General features: G+C 39.7%; 1 protein-coding gene across 9 annotated transcripts in view; it reads left to right on the forward strand.

The window, feature by feature from the left end:
• Positions 1-2580: 2580 nt before the first annotated feature.
• The window catches only part of pcbp3 (poly(rC) binding protein 3), a 98389-nt gene continuing 79907 nt past the window's right edge, over positions 2581-21062 (forward strand). For all 9 annotated transcript variants that reach the window (XM_080901963.1, XM_080901962.1, XM_080901967.1 and 6 more), the window contains exon 1: positions 2581-2868. The gene's annotated coding sequence lies outside the window, so the exon portion shown is untranslated. The remainder of the gene's footprint in view (positions 2869-21062) is intronic.

Below are 21062 nucleotides of genomic sequence, written 5' to 3' on the forward strand. Positions count from 1 at the left end.
CCCGGAGGGGAATATGCATGCACAAGGTCAGGGTACCATCTAAAAATACATACACATTGCAACATATAAGATCACTGATTAATTCTACGCATGGAAACCTAGGGTAAACCGTGCCCCAGGCATTAATGTGCTTTGGAAAGGAGATACAAAGACAGCACCGGTTGGTAACTGTAAATAAAGCGTGAACCAAAGCCAGCTTTTCAGGAGAACAAACGGAAATCAACTTCTGGTTTGCGGCTGCTTCACTGCCTCGGGGACTGGGCAGCTTTGACCTATAAATAACAAAAATTTCTACTAAAGGCGACTCTGATGTGGATCTTTAAACAGTATGCAAATAGTTTTCACCAGGAACAACACCAAAAGAAGATAAGGGTGTTTATGAGACAGACTGGAATCTTACTTAAAATGCGGCTGAAGGAATTTTACAGGACAAGCAGTCAAATCTTCAGCAGTTTCACCAAATTTCTCCATATTAAAGGAAAGTTGAATCATACAGCTCCAGCACAACTTTCTTCCAGAAGGATTTTGCCTGAGATCTTGTCATATGACCTAAAAAGAACCACTGAATCAAGACATCCCAAAAATACTGATGAAGAGAATGAAGGAATGGTCCAAATTACCATCTCATTGTTGTGCAAGTCTCATAAAGAGGTTCTCTGAGTTGAGTTCCGCAATTTCAGTTTAGTGTGATGAAAATAATCAGTAATTCCATATATATGTATGAAAACTGGTTTATCCACCATGCTCTCAGCCACTGGTTTGTGAGGACACTTTATAAGCCTAAAGCTTTTGTGCGCATCGTGTTGTTTTGGAATCAAATATGATGAAAGACAAGACAGCCAATGAGAATATCATAGATACTCTTATTTTTTGACTAATTTTCAGCAGAAATTACTCGAGCCCAACCAATATAGGACTTTTAGACCTATAACAATATTTGGTGATTTAAAAATCTAAATTTCTGATATTTCAGCATTTTCCTAACATTTTTTATGTGCAGTTAATTATTTATGTGCTTACGCTCCACCTGACTACACTCTGACCAACTAGTTGTTGCGTTTGTGGCTACTACACAATGTCAACACTTCATGGCTGAAGGGTGTTTCTCCCATCTCTTCTTTACCTTTACATTTTGCATTTACCAACTCTTCTAAAAGCTGATACAGATAAATATTCAAACATCTAATATAATATCAGCCTGTGGATCTAAAATTTACTAAAGGAACACAGTGTAAGTATTTTGGCAACCAAAGAATTTGCCTCCTGCTGGCTAGGAGAAAGAATGCAGGTTCACTTTTCAGACCCAGTAGCTATGCAGATCATTTATGGTATTTATGGGTTTATTTATCACTATTCATGTTTCTATTTCACGTATCATCCCTATGTTTTCCTTTGTGCTAGAAAGTTGTGGGCTGTTCGTCATGACAGGCATGCACACGTTTGGTTACTGGAAACATTTACACGGTGCGAGTGTGATTTAAGGCGTCTGTCTGATCAACTGCCGGTCTCTCCACTCTATACTCACTTCTTATCCAATGGATGCTGGGATAGACTGTAGCAGAACTCAGAACAGCAGTTAAGAAAATGGGAGTATCATTTTCCTTGAGGAATGTTCTTTTTTCAAAAGGATATCAGGGTATTGTTAATTGTGAACCAAGTGAGGAAAGTGCTGGGTTTCATAGCGCCGTTTCAAACCCTGCATCCTCCACAGCTGGCGGCCCTTGAGAATTCTTAAAAAAAAAAAAAATCTACTTTTCAGCAAGTCATCAAAATGTGCTGACTAAAAGAACAACCACTTTTCTGTTTTTTTGATGTAATAGTATAACTGGTGTTTCCTTTGTTTCCTGAATTGGTGATGTGCCTCTCATTCCTCAACCTGACCGCTCACCATTGATCATTTATTATGCCCGCTGCCTGCCGGAGCCATCGATTGAGAGGGAGGAAATAAAATAAGAGTTGTGGAAGTGAGGTATGGTCCTCAGTGAGCGTGAGAGCAAAGGTGCCTGATGAAATTTCACACTCTGTTCTTATTCTCCGCTCATAGTTGACGAGCCTGTAGATGTTCAGCGTTAAAGGTACAGAGCGTGACACATGACAATTCATAAGGTTTGCATGTGACAGCCTGTGAATATAAACACATGAGTGCTTATGCTTTTTTGTGTGTGTGAATGACTAATTCTCAAACTCCAGTGAACTAGAACCCTCTTTAGTTTTTACTGTCAAGCAGCAGTGGTATGGTGCTGGGATGATTGGCCCAGAATCTAATCACTCTAATGTCTGTGGCAGCCCTAAATCACACTCTGTGGCAGGAGTGTGACGCCTGTTCTGTCCTTCAGAAGGGAAGCCTTTCATGACTCCTTCCATATTGTAATTATTCCAACTGGATATGAGCTACTGCACTTATTGGCTGGGGTAAGGCACCGGCTGCCTCTGCTTTCATTGGCTGGCTGGACACCTCTCTGCCACCTGCCATTGGCTGCCTGGAGGAGAGTGGGAGGGGAGCTCACCCCATCCTCCCCCTGTGGCAGAGCTTGTAAATGTAAAGACTCTTTCTCTGTCTATTATCTGAGTGACTCGGGCTTTTGGAGTCTGCCTCCGAGCGCGTGTGTGTTTGTGTGTGTGTGTATGTTGGAAGGAGAAAAGAGATAAAGAGAGAGAGAGAAAGGGAGGGAGAGGCAAGCGGCGTTTATTCTCCCCCCTTTAGCCTCCCCGTCTCCCTGCTCCCTGTCACTCCATCCTTCCTCCCCTCTCCTGGACCACCCTCCAGCCCCGCTTCGAGCCGGACCGAGACCCCCTACCACCCAGACCACCCCGGGACCCTTTGACTCTCCTCACTTCTCCGTCCCACCAGCCACAACCTCTGAGCAGGTAAGAGTCTGCTTTTCTCAGTCTGCACTGAGCTGGAAAAAGTACTTGCTGCCCTCTCCTCTTCTTTTTCTTCTTCACTCACCTAAAGCACCTCTAAAACTGCCGCTCTTTTCTGTTCTCTTCTCACCTTTTTCTGTCTTCTTTGCCTTATCTATACGCATATTACAAGTTTTCCCTGCAGCACTTCTTTCCCCTTAGAAAAGTGACACGGAGATGCTATCAGTGAGGTCACCATATTTTTGTTCTTGCACTGATATTCTGCTTTGATATCAACTTCCTCCTCCTTCTCTACCCTGCAATCGCTGCATCTCCTCCCCTTTTGTCTTTTGCAATCTCATACCCTCCAGCTTTAACCACGTGCAAATTCACTGAGAAGTCTTTTCTTTTTTTCTTTTATTTTGAAGTCTGCCCCGGAGCACAAATTGACAAGGACAGCATGCTGTATTTTGGTAGCGGAAAAGGCATCTCTAATTGATTTCTGAAAAGTGTTTATGTTAGTTGGTGATGGCTATTTATAGCTGCTGACGTGCAAGGCACACATGCTTTCGCTAGGCCACTTCCTAGCAGAACACGGGTCCGTCCACTGGCTCCAGAACACATGACATTGCACAAAGTGTAATGACTTTACAAGGCAGCGACTTGCTTGATTGAATCAAGTAATCTTTCTACCCAGAGAAGTCCAATATTAACATGGCCCATAAAGCATTCCTGGCAACAGCAGAGGAGGAGAAAAAACTGCTTAGTTCTTGAGCCGCACATCCTGTACTTCACCAGGAAGGGGAAGTGGAGTGTGTATATGTCTGTGTGTGTGTGTGTATTTGTGACTGAGACAGAGATACAGCTAAAGTGCTTTAGACATCAATACTGCCAGCCAAGAGATTTTAAAGCCACTCAATCATTTCTGAAAATTGGACCTTACAACAACATCAGCTGCTGCTTCCCATGTGGGGTTTTGAGGGTGGTTTTTGAGGCGCAGGTAGAATGCATAATACTAATTTAACTTGTGTTTTCACTCCACCGAAAAACCTCCTCTTATATGCAGAGTTACAGGTGTGAAGAGCTGAAACGATTTTTATTATCAATCTCTCTGCTAAATGCAACATGGCAATTAAAAATGCCCGTTTCTTACACACCACTTTCAACTTTGCATAGTTTATTTACATGTTCACATTTTCCTATGTGAGAAGTTAAAAACACCATCATTTGCATGTATATTCACATTATATTTCCATAATGCAATCATACTAAGCCTGCCTGTGACTTTTAACTTAAAAAGAGCTCATTGTGTCTTGCAGACAGTTTGACCTTTCTCTCTGTGATAATCATTTTCTAATTTAGACAAAAAGAGCATCTGTGACAAAGCCTTGTGGGAGCGTCAGTCGTCCCAATAGGGCCGCCTCAGGGGAGAGCAGCATCGTTAGTGACAAACAAGAACAGAAAGAAAACACAGAAATCTGTAACTGTGAGCAGTACTTTGATTTGGCATCTTTACGGTGTTTTTGACTACAAATATGTCAGTGTAGAGAGGATTTATGATGCTGCCGACTGCATGCTCATACTCATTTCTTCAAGTGTCAGGCTGTTAGTTTATTAGGAAGTGTAAATTAAGAATGGAAGGAACGTGCTGGTGTGTGTTTGCACCAGTGCACAGCAGAAGCTCAGCTGGCTGTGGCCAAGATGCTGACTCTCTTCTGTCTTTCATTAATCCAAACAATTAATTGTTATTCAGTAACGAAATCTTAGGCTTAATAATGTTGTAGAGCTACTATGGTGAAAGTTCTAATCAATAAGTGTAATCTTGATTAACTCAATTAGTCCTTAACTTGATAAACATCCATTTATTAAACTTAAAATGTGCCTTTTATATGGAGACATTCCTAAAGACATTATGGGGGCAAAAAAACGCTATGGTGGGGGTGGGGACATGGTCATCCAGTACCGAGTTGGGACCAGGCTAGCGGGTGCTTTTGACATCGCTAGGGCAAACTGCTGCCCCGCATCCTCTACTGTGGGACATCTCCAGGTGGCAATGACAGAGGCAATTATGGGCTCAGGTAGCAGCAGATTCATGCGCCTGAGGATACCTGCACCATACCAAAAGGCCACGCTGACAATCAACCAATACCTCAGTTGAGCACCATAAAGTGGAGTTGATGGCAGACCCTTGCAGGTGCAGACGTTAATGCTTCCACGGGGTCACCTACAGACGCTACCTGACGTCGGTTAGATGAATCCCATTGACGAAAGCTTCTCTTTTATATCAAGATAAAGACAATTCTTAGTGAGTTTGGAGATTTAGAGAGGCTTAAAAAACAGACCTCTGTAAAGGAAAGGGGTGCAAAACCAGCAAAAGAGTATAGCAGCAAAAAAAAGTGATTTATTGTTTTCCAAATCATTGACAGACAATTAAATGAAAGACACAAGAGGATGCAAGGGACAGGGTGACAGGGAGGCTGTGGTGACTGCTCAAAGGAGCATCTGAAAAAAAGACGACGGCCTAAACGGAAATTAAACAAAATGGCAAAAGTTGGAATAAAAGATGTAGGTCTGACCAGTAAACGCCATCATTGTGAATGCACCGTTTTCATCAAATAGTCAGCTGCATTTAGTGAATCACAACTTATATTCATGAATTCAGACAGTAATTCTACTGTAAGTAAAAAACATACACCTCAAAGCAAACCTAAAAGGACTATAGGTACATGAAATAAAAGTGGCCTTGTTTTCCTTCTTATGGACACAACTCTCTCATGAGCCCAGGAGCTCCCGTGCAGCTATATTTAATGCACTTACTACGCTCTTGCACCGTAAGCTCTCATAAGAATGCATATGCAACATCCCTAGAAGAATGAGATATTTATGAACCCCTGTGATGTGTTTGCACACGCCTGCTTGCGCACTTGCGTGGCTTTATAAGCCACCACTTTATGCTTAAGCTGAGCTGCGTGTATTTAATGCAGACAACGAGTGTTGCTCACCGTGTCATGGCAGTTTTATACCTTCACTTCACAGAATGCCACAGCTGTCAGTTTAGGGCACTAGGTGTTTGTGGAGGTTTGACTTGAGCAAAACACACAAATGAAGTGCTGAAAGAGCAGCAAATGAAATGTGAACAGGCAGGAATTGTTTTTACAAAATAAAGACTGATTAAAGCTGAGCAGAGATCTATTAAAGGGGTGCAAAATGTGTTAATAGAGCTTGTTCATTTCCCCTAATTTTCCAAATCTAATAACTGCACTGGAAAAAGATGCATCACATGTATCCAGTACTTCCTCCTATGTAAAGCCAATGCAATGCAAGCAGCTGGCCCTTTGTGGCTTGGCCCTTTTGAGCCATTCCGGATCTCCCACTGGCCTGGCCCAGTGCACAGTGTGGTGGGAGCTGCCTGTGTGGGGACTGGCTCAGTGTGAAAAAGACCTGTGACACTCACTGGATGCTGTCATGCAGTAAAGGAGAGCAAACGGACACGAACAAAAGGCCTGACAAAGAATTCCTGTCTTTACACTGTGGAGTTCTTCCCTTTGAGCTAATAAATGATAAACTAACTGAGGACTAGTGTATATATTTCCATAATAAAGATTGATTACAGCATATGAATAACATGGAAAGTCATTTTTACTTCATCTTTGCTTTTCAAGTGGCATTTCAACCCCACCTCTCAAACCCTGAACCCTCCCTTTTTGTGGATGTGATTTAACACCATAAAATGACAGCCTTAAGGATTAAAATGTGTACACATGTGGCATGCTGTTTACATTCAATCATCTAATAGCATAAGATTAAGGTCTTGTTCTGTAAACTACACTTTCAGGATAAATCCACACTATTAAAAACCAAAAAAAAAAAAAACCCAGAAAAATCATCAGGGTTCTTGGTTGTTTGTTTGGTATTTTAATGAAGCGTTCCGTAAATAATAAATTCAATGTGTAGGTAAATTTAAAAAAACTGGGTAAAAAAAACAACAAATAATCCAGAAAATTCCTAGAAAATCGTAGAATTTCTTCTAGCAGTGGAGGGAACCTAGGTGTTTGTGGAATGATGACACAGAAAAATAAAATGAAATAAAATAAAAATATAAAATAGCTGCAGGTATAATGCCATGTCCATACTCTGCACATGATATTTGGCATACATATAAATACAAGTGTGTCTTTAAATTTTTCTCTTGCCAACACAAACCTGGTGTGTACGTATGGACTGAAGCCAAAGTGGTTTAGTTCTCCTAAATCAACTGTCAAACTGGTACATATACCAAATCAGATGACCTACAATAAAAAAAGCCTAAAGCTGCTCATCTACGGCAAAAATGATCATGATATTTAACAGGGGTGCTCATTAACTTTAAGAACACGTTGCATTTACTGTATATATTCTTTTATATTCTATTCTGGAACCATGATTTCCTGCAACTGTGACTCAACAGTCAATCATTCAGTGCAGACTGAACTGAGCCTGACGCAGGCTGGTGGGAGTGATTTTGGACTTTTAGGAATGGGTACTGTTGTAAAAGGAATGGGGGTGTCGGTTTTATAGAACACACAAGGAAATTATCATGAAACAATTTGTGGCAGCTATTTCAATTATCTTGTTTTCATAATTGGAGGAACCCAAAATTTAATTTGAAAAAAGGTTAATTTTCCATGTATTATACAAACCAACTGACTCCAAGTACAGCAGACGAGGTTCATGTGGTTTGAGCAACAGTAATGAAAATGAAATTAAAATGTGCTTCACTACTACAGTCACACTATTAGACAAACCAAACCAATCATCTAGTCACCTGTGTTGCATGTTTACAGGAAAAAAAACGACATTTTGTAATGAACAACTAATGGTCTTGGTGTCACAAACATTTAAAGCCACTGTGCATCAATGCCACTCACATGAGCAGGACAGAAAATTTAAAACCATTTTCCATACTGTATAATTAACCAATACACCTTTAATTTGGGGTGTACCCGCCATAATTATAGGGTGTTGCAAAAACTCTGTGATACTTAGTGAAGCTGCTAGATGGCTAACTTTAGCTAGCTTGCTTCCTTGCCAACGTTACCGTTAGCAAAATACTGAAATCAGTTCTTTGTTGATATCAGTGATTAGTGGAATACATTTCTAAGCTACCATTCATCACTGTTGATGATGTTGGGAGCAAAAAACAGCGACTGAGGCAGTCAGAACTTAACAGGCTCTTTGAGGCAGCTGTGCTTAGGCATGCCATATTTTTTAAGATACATTACAGTGCTTTCATACATCAGACAACTAAAAATGAATAAAACAACTTCAACCACATTGAAAAGACCCTTGCACTTAATTCAAATTAGCAGTTGGTCAGATGCATGAAAGTATATATATTTTTTCATTCTAGCTCGAGTGGTTGAGAGCATCAAGCGGTACAGCAACCAATGGGCATTTAGAGAAATTATACCCTGGGTAGTTGATAAAACACTTGCATAGGAACTGTGCAAACAAACCAGTGGGCACTCCTGAGGCCACCGTCTGTTTTTTTACATTTCACTCCTGCCTTTAGACCAGTTGATTTGTAAGCATTTCTCTGTCACTGAGCTGGGCCATAAACTTAAACAATCTATCAGGTGTCATAATTCAAAGCAATGGATGGGTGTGAGGCACTGCTGAAATTGAACATGGCATCTCTTAAAAGTTGAAGCTATTGGAGAGAATTATGATCTATGAAACCCGAGGGCCGTTCTGTCTCCGCGCAAAAGCCACTGGCTGATGTAATTTAAGCTAGCGAAGGTTTTTGAGATCAATCAGGGAGGATGGAGAGTAGGGAGGGGGCGAAATGGAAGAGGCTGCTGAGGGTTAAGAAGCAAAAGGTGAGGCAGGAACAGAGCTTTAGCCTTCCCCGCTGCTTTCCTTGCATCGCTATGGGTGGTGAAGTATGGTCATAAATAGGCAGCCCCTCTGCCCCGTGTACTATTTTTATACTCGCTAATACGGGCAGTGGTGAAGTGACAAGAAAATATTATTGTTGGCTTGGAGTAAAGCGGACTGTAGTGATTAAAGAGCTATGCACAAACCCAGAGTGGAGGGTTGTGTCAGAATTAGCCTTGTGCTCCTCTGTTTTTAGGTTTTTTCTTAATTAGATTAGAGCTCCACTGTGTTCATTTATTACCGTGTCTGACATGTGTTGAAAGGTCCATTTTATGCTTTGAATACGAGTGCAGTTACTCATTACTTTTCTATTTAAAAGAACAAGCACTTCTATGCAGATTTATTGTTTTCTCAGTTAAAACAACAGCAAAGCTGTGACAGCTTCAAATGAATTAAATATTCCAATTGCTCATGGGAACACTGATATTAAGATTTCTCACGGGAAATTTAAAAAAATGACCTGGAAGAAACAAGCACAATGGAATATAAGATTGATAGAGTTTGAGTAGTGCTAAAGAAGAAATTGAGTGTCCAATTTTCCTGTAATTCCATCCATGTCATACCAATATCAGCTGCTCTCACCATTTCAACATCGACAGTTTACACCTGCTGATGCAGTCACATACTGTGACCCAGATTGTGACAGAGGAACACTGTGCATACCTTATTGGTGTCTCTCACATGTAACAATCAATTATTCAGAGGACTTTTTTAAATCCACACACCCACCCACTGACTCAGAATTTCCAACCACTCCTGCCCCACCCTCCAGAGAATCATCAGCCTCATGACAACAGCCCAAAACCGGTGCTATTAATTTTATTTTTGGCGTTTGACCTCAAAATTCACCTCACTGCTATATGGTATGCACCTAGGTCATTGTGTGTGAATTTAATTAAGCTACTATTTATTCATCTACTAGTATCATTATTATTATTATTATCATAATTGTTCTTCTAATGACCTAAACAGCACAGACTAAATGATGAATTGCAGTCTTTTTACCCAACTCTATAATAAATTAGTGTAAAGACTAAGATCCTAAATTTTTCAAAACTCCTCTACAATTAACAGTCTTACAGCTTTTCAAATCAGTCAGATTTTATCCACTTTTGACAAAGAAAATTGTCAAAACTCTTCCTATGAGTCACACTATGCCAGCTGGAATAGAATCCAGCCCTTCAGGCACCAATAAGTAAGATAGGCAGTTAAGAATATGGATGGATGGAAATAAATAATCAATGGTTGGTTAAAAAGTTTGTGTAACCCCAACCCCTCACTGTTCTTCTGAATGAGCAGCTGGCTTGCAGTCTGCCATTTCTTGCTTCATCCAAGTCTGAAATGTGTCAGAAGCAAGCAAGACACTAAACATTCTGTTGTTTGCTATAAGAAACAACATAATCAGTATTATGCACACACACGTTTTTATATATATATATATATATATATATATATATATATATATTTATTTATTATATACATTTTTTTTTTATCCCTGCAACATAAAAATATGTTGTATATAATTTAGCTTTTTTAAAGATACTTTTCCAAAAGGCACGAAACTGATCAAACAGTGGCCAACATAGTTGTATGTTAGTCACTGCTCTGCAAAGCTAAAGTCTCGATCTTATAAATGGTCTTGCAACAACAGCACTATTATTCTTCATGGTTTGTGCTATGCAATAACAGTTTGTCACACAGCTCAAGAGCTCTTATACAGCGTTCAGGTCTAAATTAGTTGCTGCACACTGGACTGTCAGTGAACCGCAGAAACAAAGCATTCAGACATCGAAGCTAACATCAACTAAAAGCTGAAATTATGTGTCTGAACTTCCTGAATTACACAACACAAGTCTGTGTTTGTATTGGCCATTTGAGAGGAAAGGTGGTTTCCAATCCAAGTAGACATGTTAGGAATTTTCTTTAATGCTTAGGTAGCATGTTGTGGGCAGAAAACGTATACATACCTTAGATTTGTTATGCGTTTCTGCCCAAGAGGAACAGATTTAACAGAATATGTTCCTGATGGGTCTGTGAGCTGATATGCTATGTTTGGCTTTCTCCAAATGTACCTCTGTGCATTATGGCCAAACATCTCTACTTTGTTCTTGTCTGTCCAAAGGATAATGCTCCAAAAGTCCTGTGATCGTTTAGATGCAGCTGCTAAAACCTAAACAGTGCTGCCATATTCTTTTGTAGAGACGAGAGGCTTCCTTCCAAACAAGGGATACTTGTTCAGTCTGTTTCTAATTGTACAGTCAATAAGTTTAACATTTAACATGCTAGCTGAGGCCCATAGAGTCGGAGATGTAGCCCTCAGCCTTTTTTAAAATTTCCCTGAGCATTTCACATCTTGGGGTGAAATTGCCATCTTTAATGTTTTCAACTTGTGAAGAACCTTTCTCACTGTAGAATGACGGACCTCAAATTGTTTGGAAATGGCTTTACAACTGTTCTGGAAGCAACAATTGCTTCTTTAAGACCTTTACCTTTAAGACCTTGCCATTGTGTTAACACACAATTGCCAAAACTTGAGCTTTTATGAAGGTGCTCACACGTGTTGATGATCAATTAATCAAGCCCAAGCATCACCTACATTCTACCCACCCCCTTATTTCCTGTGGCAGTAAGGGTGTATTTTAGTTTTTCCACAGTTGCCTTTGATTTTGTCCAATCCAAGGCAGTAGATAACGTCTGGGTTCATAATCTAAATTAGACTGTCACAGTTGAGCAATGCTGTAACTGCGCTCTGCACCAGGGTCTCCTGTAGTGCAGTAGGTCATGAAAAAAATGAGAACAATAGACTAGAAACTACACAGATTGCCTTCATTCACAGTAAATGTGAAAGCCATTTGTAGAACGCACACATGAATCGCGCTACAAGGCAGCTACACTGAATATGATGACTCACATGGAGTAAAGGACTGGAGAAAATGACTGTGTCCTCTTTAAAGAAAAAAGGAAAGAAAAAAAACAGACGTGTCTGCAGCTTACAGTGAAAATGCACGTCTGGTAATGTCAGGAGAAAGTGTAACAGATATTCTAAAGCTCATCTCTTAGCCTGGGCTCCTGGCACTCGCCACTGCCTCTCAGCATTTTTGCTTGATTAAAAAGCACCCAGGAGTTAGTAAGCGTGTGGTAGGTGCGAGCGCACACCCTGACAGCTTAGCATACTGATTATTCAAGCCTCTTAGGCTAAGCCACGGCACTCGACTGATGAACGTCAACTCCCCTCTCTCCCTCACACAGTCTCGGTTTCTCCTCTCTTTTATTCTTCAGTTGAAAGAGTGGAAAGCCAGTGACAGCTTGCAGAAGGCAAACCTGTTGTCTGGGAAGCAGAGGGGATCAGTGACACAGTGATTCATACAGTGCAAGGCTTTATTTAGACATAATCCAGCCAATGTTGGGTCCGCTCACTACTTTTTATGTGCAACTGGCTAACAGGAGCCAGGCTCGAGTGTTTCTCCTGTGGGGTTTAACACATTATCAGAGCTTGTCTATGGCAACATTGTGAGGTTAAGACATCAGTTAAAAACAAAAAAGATCAGTCGTCCAATGTACGTCTTTGATCATTTCTGTTTTGTTTTTGTAGATGAATTGTACTTTCCACATCACTGCCCCAGTTCAGTTACAGTGATGGGAAACACTCTGATTTCTGTCAACTCAGAGAATAATGTTCCTGTTTCTATTTAGATGCCCTTCAAGATTAAAAAGAAACATTTGAAGAACAATGAATTGCCACCAGAATACAGTGTGGATTTTATCCTGTGTGTTGCACTGCAGTGTAAGCAGTGTTCCTTTCTGTATTTGTGCTGTGTGCACTCTCAGCTTGCTGGCAAGGCCATGGCTGCTACCGCTGAGCCACACCTGACCAACAGATTGGCCCCAGCTGGAGGCCGAGGCCTGAACAGACACTGTGGAGGCCAGTGATTCAGCCGATGTCGTGGACTTGTACAGGTGTAAAAAAACAACTTCAAGAGCTGTGCATAAATCCTGGGTAGCAGAGCTGCTGATTAATAATCTTTGATTTTTTTTTTTTTTGTATTAGTAATCTTGATTATTATTAAACAAATTTCATTATGTTGTTGCTTCTCAACTTATAGGATATTTTCCTGAACTTTAAATAAAATTCTAATGAAAGAAAAATAAATAAATGAGAAAAAAGGGATGGCCTTTATTATGGAGTATTTTTGACACCTGTCCCACCTCAGGGTGGCAGATGGGGGGTGGGGGTGAAAGAGAAACTTAGGTGGTAAAGGACAATGATGGGAAATAGAAATCAACTTTAACTGCTCAATCTCCACCACCCAGGAATAATGAGGATCTGACACATCCTCTCAAGCTGATCAAAATAGTTTGGGGTGGGGTTTTTTTGGTTTTTTTTTTTTTTTTTACAGAAGCTGCCCAGAGCAGATGAAGAGGCAGGAAGTCAGACACGAGAACAGCACAGAGAATCAAGACCAATTTCAAAATAAAAGACCAAGTGGAGAATTAACGCTCCACTTCTAACACACTCTTGGTGTGACTTGAAAGATGAAACTAATTGTAACGCAAAGGCAACGTCAAAGGCACATGCTGGGTATATTCCTAGTGTGACCCTCTGCAATCCAGAGACAAAAGTAGCAGCAGGCAACCATTAATGATTCTTCCACACACTCCCCTACAGATATAGTCTTTCAGTCATCTCAGCTCCAGCTGGCCTAGGTGCTAGGTGACTCTGGGTTTTATGCAAGGGGCAAAGGCACATCACTGTATAAAAATGGGATGCATTTGTTTTATAGCACAAGACAAGACATGTAATCTTTGCATATCTTGTTTTCATAACTGTTGGAAGCTAAAACCAAAACTAGGATGGAGTACAAAATAAACTGCAGCATGATTTGTTCAGTGGTTACACTAGATTTTCTCACCGTGTGAGTTTGAAGGACAAAAATAAGAGAGACATTGACTGAGTGGCTATTTTCATTTCAAGCCCCTCTCACAGCAAATAAGCAATTCATATTTTCCCCCATAGTGACAGTGGCGGGCAGATGTTTTTGCCTGTTTCTAAAGAGGCAAATATGAACTAAATGGGCTCAACTGGGTACTTGTTTGAGCATAACACTTTAAGGGAGACTGCTGCAGAAGAGACTGTCATTCGGATTGGCGTCCATGGCTCAGACAGTCAACTTTTCCCGTCTTATTTATTTGTTGTGAAGGCTGAGAATGCACTTGACTGCTACACTGTAGACTGGAATTACCAGAGATGCTTCATCTAAAGCTTTTTAAAGCAAGGAAGCATTTCTCCAAGCAAACTTGTTGGAAGTTGGTAAGACTGTCTAAATATTGGACTCCCTGATTCTGCAAATTCTCGCTTCAGTGGACGGAAATCTTGTAGCATGCACTTTGTCTGCACCCAGCTGAAGCTCCACCCCTCAGAGTAAGTGGTCAGGGAGCTGAAGGGGGGATTCGACAGTGTTATGTTCGACATACTGTTAACATTGAATCATTAACCTGAGGTGGCACAGCATTGAAAAAAATTAATTAATAAGAAAAAAAAAGCTAATTGCTTAAAACTTAATTATAAACAGCAGGGGTCTTATTAACAAGTCACTCTCAGGTAATGATGTAGTATACACAGGATCATAAACAACAGTTTAAATCACACTAAATATCCTCCCTGTTTGAAGTCTTACACATACAAGAAAAAGAAAGAAGAAAATCCTTGGACACCGACCATTTAGAGTTTAGGAGTCTGAAGCCTGAGTGCATCAACAAGCATTTCAATAGAACTAATAGTTAATAAAATGGTGTGTGAGTGTGTGTGGCATCCTATTCGCATACTACTTTTAACAGCCATTACAAAGTGTATTGTAGGTGTGCTATCAACAACATTTAAAATAAGATTAAATATAGGACAACTGTCAAAATCGAGTAAAATCAACTAGAGTAAGAGTATTGCTGATAAAATTAAAACCACATAGAAAAGTAATACAAGTATAATTCAGAGACCTAGGACTCAGAAACAACACTAACATAAAGATGATTGAGCATGGTGTTTCATGTTTGTCTCTTATCCTTGACCTGCAAGGGGAAAATAATGGTATAGCAGTGTTTTCCGTTTCCCTGACACACTTTTTCCCAATGCTGTCTTTATTTATTCTTTTTTAATACATAGGTGTATATATATATATATATAAAAACACACATACACACTTCTGTGTGCAGCTCCAGAAGCATCTGCAGAAGAAGCTGCTAAGTCAGCGAGAACTCAGCCAAGTGAGCTTAAGCAGAGGGGGGAAAAAGAAAGAAAGAAAAAAAAAAAAGGAAGCAAGACCGCTTCAGGAGCTTGAAAAACTGTTCTCCGGGTTGCTGCCACTGGCGTATACTCAGCATCTTAGCTAGTGGGTTTGATGGGAAGAGGAGGAATGATGAAATAGGGGTAGGTCTGAAAGAGGAAAGCTTCAAATCTTATTAGCCAAGGCCGCGATTTTCCACCTCTCTACGTGTACAACCTAATTCATTAATCAGTAAAAATTCCAGACATCCTCCAGGAGACACATTTAAGAATTCGATCATGTACGATCAGGGTTGACATTTGAATGCTTTGTTGCTCTGAAATAATGCTTTAAGTGTGCAGTAACTCCTGCAAAACCTAACAAACATACATGCCTTAGTGTAGATGCTTTCCCTTCTGTCTTTCCCTTCTTTCCACATTAAGAGGAAATGCTCTTAACCCTCCCTTCTTCCTCTATTATTCATTCAATGGAATACTGAAACTGCAACTACTCATACACTGAACCAGCACTCCCTCTCCTGCCTTGTTCTCTTTGCTTTCTTCTATGCTCACTAACTCATCCTCTAATCTCCCGTTTGCTATGTCACCTCATGACAGAAGAGACATGACATTTCACAATGCTCTTTGAGACACACGGCATCTGTTTTAGCACGGCACATAATAACAGCGGCAATAAGGGAGACTTGTCGTTCACTGTCTTAACGCTTCAGTCAGCTTTTCTTTAACTAACAGACACAGCTCTTCTACTACATTTACCTCTCTGTTGGTTGACATTGTGACGCCAAATCTGGCACAAAAACTATAAGAACATCCTCTTGATGTTCTTTTTAAATTTTGCACAGCTTGATATGAGTGGAGCTACAGTCTTCTTCCCTGCAGGGAAATCCAAAGCGGAAGCAGATTATTTAAACAGCAGGGTGTGATCTCCGTGCGCCCAGATTTAACAAAACTTGATCCACTGGCTAATTTGCTTTTGTCGTCCTGTAAAACGGAGCTGTGTGACGTCATTGATAGCCCATGCAATGACAAGCACACACTCTGTAATTTCTCTGTAAACTTTTTTAAATTATCAGTGTGAAATCCCAAGCTACCACTATAAAACTACTTGTCTTTGTGTGTACAAGTTCAGAAACATAAATTTCCTCCCTCCCTCTTTGGGATTAAGTGGTTACATACTGGGACATCAAAGAGCTTTGGTGCCATCTCGATATTAAGGGAAGGCTCTGTGATGAAGGTGTGAGGATGTCAAATGCTGCTTAACAACACAGGATATTCCCCTGACACACAAACGGAAAGACAAGCACAGTCAGTGCCTGTTTAACACACCAATGAGCCAAACACACCATTTCATGATTTTGTGCTGCTTGTCTTTTTTGTGCAGTCTCCTGCATCTTGCACCTTTCTATACTCCTTCGTGCTGTCATTCATGACCCAAATTTTATCTCTCTTTCTGAAGGCTTTTCACAGGTTTAATCATGTTGCACAGCTAAAAAAAATGCTTGTGAGTGGGACACAGGAGGGGCCATGTACAGGAAAATTGCATCAATTATAGATTCAGCGACTGGTGCTCAACCTTCTAGAATCAATAGCCAAATACAGTCACATGTCACTAATTTACAAGACTGATGCAAACAAACAATATGAGTTCCTTTAATGGAGATACCATCATTTGGAAATGCAAGGAGAGAGATTGATGTGTTTGATATGTTGTGATTGTTGTGTATGTTTAGACTTTACTGGGCAAGCAGTGCCTGCCTTGCTTGCACAGATAGCACACCCATAATATAAAGAGGACATATACACAACCCTAAAGGCTTTACTGCTTGTCTTAATGATGCTGACAGTTGGACATAACAAAATTTTCTTTAACCTAATACCTTGAAATTCAAAATTGCCTTGTTTTATTCATACACACCGACCGAATTAGATCTAGCACTAAACTTTGAACCTGACCTTAGAAAAGTTGTCCAGTCCTTCGTTTTAATAAGATTAATGACCAGAATTGAACTGATGTGCCATTTCTAACTTTCTGGAATAAATGAAATGGTAGTTCAAAATGCAGCATCGAGGTGTGTTATTGGTTTTACTGATCAGTTTAGAGCTCTTCTAGCGCTTGTCCTAAACAACATGGTAGAAATGTGGACCCTGTGTGAAACATTTGAAGCTTTAAATCCTCCAAGGCACTCCTGTCTGTTTCAAAGTGTCAAATCTAAGGTAGCTATGGTTTGACATCAGGATCCCTCGGTTTTCAAATGACCTGTCTGGCTCAATTTTTTTTTTTTTTTTTTAACTGTAATTTTAAGACAATTTTATATCCCTGTGCAACATTTTCTCAAATTATTGCAATTATGTATGTGTGTTTGTTGTTTTTTTTTGTTTTTTTTAATTGCTTGTCATTTATTAAGTTGACAATATTGTTGCTTTTTTGTATTAGGTTTTGTAAAACGTATGGCCTTACACAACTTTAGATTTGTCCTTTTTGTTTTTTTATCCCTAATGGGCATTTGATTGAACTTAGCATTTAGCATTTGCACCGGTATCAAAGGATTCTAAAACTTAGTTCTCAGTGGTACAATATAAATAGAATTGTTTTTATTCCAGATATAAACACACATTATTAGCACACACATGACTGCCTCTTTCAGCAGTACAGAATTGGTCTACACTAGGCTGCAAAGGATATTGAGATGTGTATAAGCACAGGGGCAGTCACATATTGAAATCTCCCTAGACCACAAATAGGACAACTACAGTATTTTAATCACTGCAAATCTGCACATCCAAACTTGTAACATCAGCTCACTGGTACAAAAAACAGAAATAAGACTGGATGATTTTTACATTTGATGTCTGGCTCCATTAATTTGTGTTTTCCTCAGAGTTCCAAGTGCCATCAAAGGGTCTTGTTAGCCAGTGACCTCATTAATGTGGTTGGATCAAACAGACTTGTATCTGATTCTAGCGACCATTTAGCAACAGGGTTCTCAGCTGCAGGGTCAGAACACCACAGGGGGTCAAAAGTCAATTTTACTTCACTGAGTCTTTATTTATGGGTCACCAGGAGTACTTTCATCCCCTATAATAATTGCTAAATATACAGGGGCACCTCAAATAAGGTAGTGCAGCTTATTAAGACATTTTTTGATATACTTTGGATAAAATATGTAAACACATTTTTATCTGCCTATATAATTTATATACTGTTTTACCTTTTAACTATGGAATCTTTTGTTATATGGATTGTTGGAATGTACGATGATGACTTATGATGCTAACCTTTTGAGTCAGGGCAATGGTTGGTCACAACAATCCTGCACACCTTGTGCAATTTGATATGCAATTAGTAAAATATGTGATCAATGCTGGTATGAATGTTTTACATTTTCAAAAATCGAAGGTCTGATATAGGTTAGAAACTGAATGTCCTTGTGGCTTTGAGCCTACATGGACTACCAGGCCTTGTAGAAAAAAAAAAACCTAAGTAAAATAAGGCCGAAAATAACATGTTAGAGATTTTTCTTTTCAATGCTAGGATGATACTGTATGCATCTCATGAAGAGGGATCATAATAGGGCATTCCTTTGATCATTACCCATAGGGGTAAACATCATACTGTATTCAGCACAACAACATGTCAGTCAGGCTCTATTTATTATTCAAGGAAGCAATTATAGTAATGATAGTAATTTTATTCCAAAAATAATAGCTCCTTTGTGTACATCTGCTTATATCTTTGCTTGTGTTTGAGCAAAGGAGAAACTGAACAGCTGAGAAACTGAGTAACTGGCTCCTAACTGAGAAAATTCAATTGAGATGAGAATGCTCAGTTAGTTCAGCATTATTAAATCTGTAATTTACCACCGTAGGGAGCAATCAAGCACCATATGCAATCCATCTTTATGGAAAGGAGAAACTCAGGTAATACACCCTGTCAGAGAAAGTGACTGGTCAACAGTTTGCAACTGGTAATTTATCAGATTTATTAACGCTGGCAGTTTTCATCTGCTCAAAAAAAATTGTACTAGTAAGGGAAAAAACAGCTGCACAATTTCCACACACAAAAGGGGGTGTGTCTCATGATGCATGAAACATATTTGGCTGACTACGTCTTTGTGTACAAACAGGTGACAAATTAAAGGAAAATCTGTATAACACATCTTAGTAGGCGTTGTGACACCAAGTGCCACCACACCAGCTTCAAAAAGCCTCATCTTTGGAACTATGCTGAAGGGATGGACACAGTTCTTCCAAAAGTTATTCCCGCAGGAGTCCAAAATCTCTCGCAGGTGTTCGGTTGAGTTGAGTTCTGGATACATTTTCAGTGCCCTAAGGATGGTGGCTCATGCTGGAAGAGACCATTTTATCAAAGGATAAAGGTCACTCTGAAAAACTACAGACTCTCCATGACTAATGTGAGACGTGGCCCCTCATTTGTATTTGTTTCTGTAGGAGGTACTGTGAGACTTTAGGGAGTCTAAAGGCTATGGAGATGCACTTGTGGGCAGTGCTCCAAAAAGGCAACAGCTTTTTGTCCAGGGGAGACTGCACAATCTAGGGGAAAGCTCACTGGTTATAAAGTTGGCATGAACAGGACGATAAGAGACAACAGTTCTTTCTGTGAACTATAATTGATGGCAACTAAATTCTATTTTTTATATCCATAATAAAACAAACTATTACACATTACAAATCCCACAAACTACACTAAGTTGCAACAGCTTCTCTCACTTAAACAACTCAAAATAATGTGCATATAATTTTTAAAGATAACTGGATGTCAACTCTTTTCTCTTTTTTAATCAATTCCATAATTTTCCTTGAAACTGCTTTGAACCCGTGTTCATACCAGCGCTCATGCTGGGGCTGGTGGCTTGTAGCTGGTTAAGCTTAGCCTTTGTTAGTTTCTTTAAATATATCCATGTTTACCTGGATGGAGGTATTTTAAATGTCTCAGTTTTTCTGGTGTCTCTGTGGTTTGTTTTGGCAAAATCTCTGTCTACACTCATGGTGAAGAGCTGCAATGTCAATCAGTCTTAACTGTAGTAAAGGTGAAGAAATAAATAATAAATAAGTTGCCTTTTTGTCTTTTCCATAGCAGGGGGTAAATTAAAGGAGAAACAGAGAAAAATTGGTGTGTTTCAAGATAGTTACAGAGTGGAGAGACTTGCTTTTAGAAGCAAAGAAGAACAGTGCATATTTTCATTTACTCAATTTTATTCTGATACTGCCCCCTGGTCACAACAGACACCCCCAACATGACACGACTATGCTGGACCTAAAGGGGAACAACTGGACCAAACCTTGTTCAGACACCCCCCAACATAATAGAGCCATAAGACCTAACTTTTTTTCTTGGATACGTCAAACGCCAGGACGAGTGGAATACATTGTACAGCTTAAAAGGGCTAATTATAGACTTTAATTTCTCTTTCATTAGAAATATTTGAAAGAAAGATATGAATACTTGAGCTGGACATAAGTGGAGCAAAGAGGTGGTTAGCTTCTTTCCTCCTGAAGATGTGTGCAGGATTAATAAGGCTCATATCCTCTACTCAGGGAAATACATTACTCCTAAAGCACAGAGGAATAAGCTAAACTATAATTAGAGTGATAAAAAGGAAGAAAAATATTGATAATGTCTTTAAAAGATTTACATTAAATTGGGTTTAAGTCTTCAGTGGAAATGAGTAAAGATATCTTGCTTGAGCCATATACTTTCAAATGAAAGTTTCTTGGATGGATGAGCAACAATTATCTGTTCTAATATCAGCATTCAGAAACAGACGGCAAGAGATTAATAAACACCAGTGGCAGAATCTGATCAAGGGTACTTGATCTGATGCTTGCAGGGTACCTATCCCGTCAGGCAGAAAACAGACGTGGCTGTAAATCAAAGGAATACTCATAAAACTGACCTAGCAGGTCCTGACTCACTGCTGATCAAGGAACTAATTGATGGCAAGACTTATTTATTGAACAAGTTGCATGTCGCAGCAGATAAGACCCAATTCCTCTATGCAGCTTG

Source organism: Rhamphochromis sp. 'chilingali' (genome assembly GCF_963969265.1).
Source record: "Rhamphochromis sp. 'chilingali' genome assembly, chromosome: 14".
In the NCBI taxonomy this organism is placed as follows: domain Eukaryota; kingdom Metazoa; phylum Chordata; class Actinopteri; order Cichliformes; family Cichlidae; genus Rhamphochromis; species Rhamphochromis sp. 'chilingali'.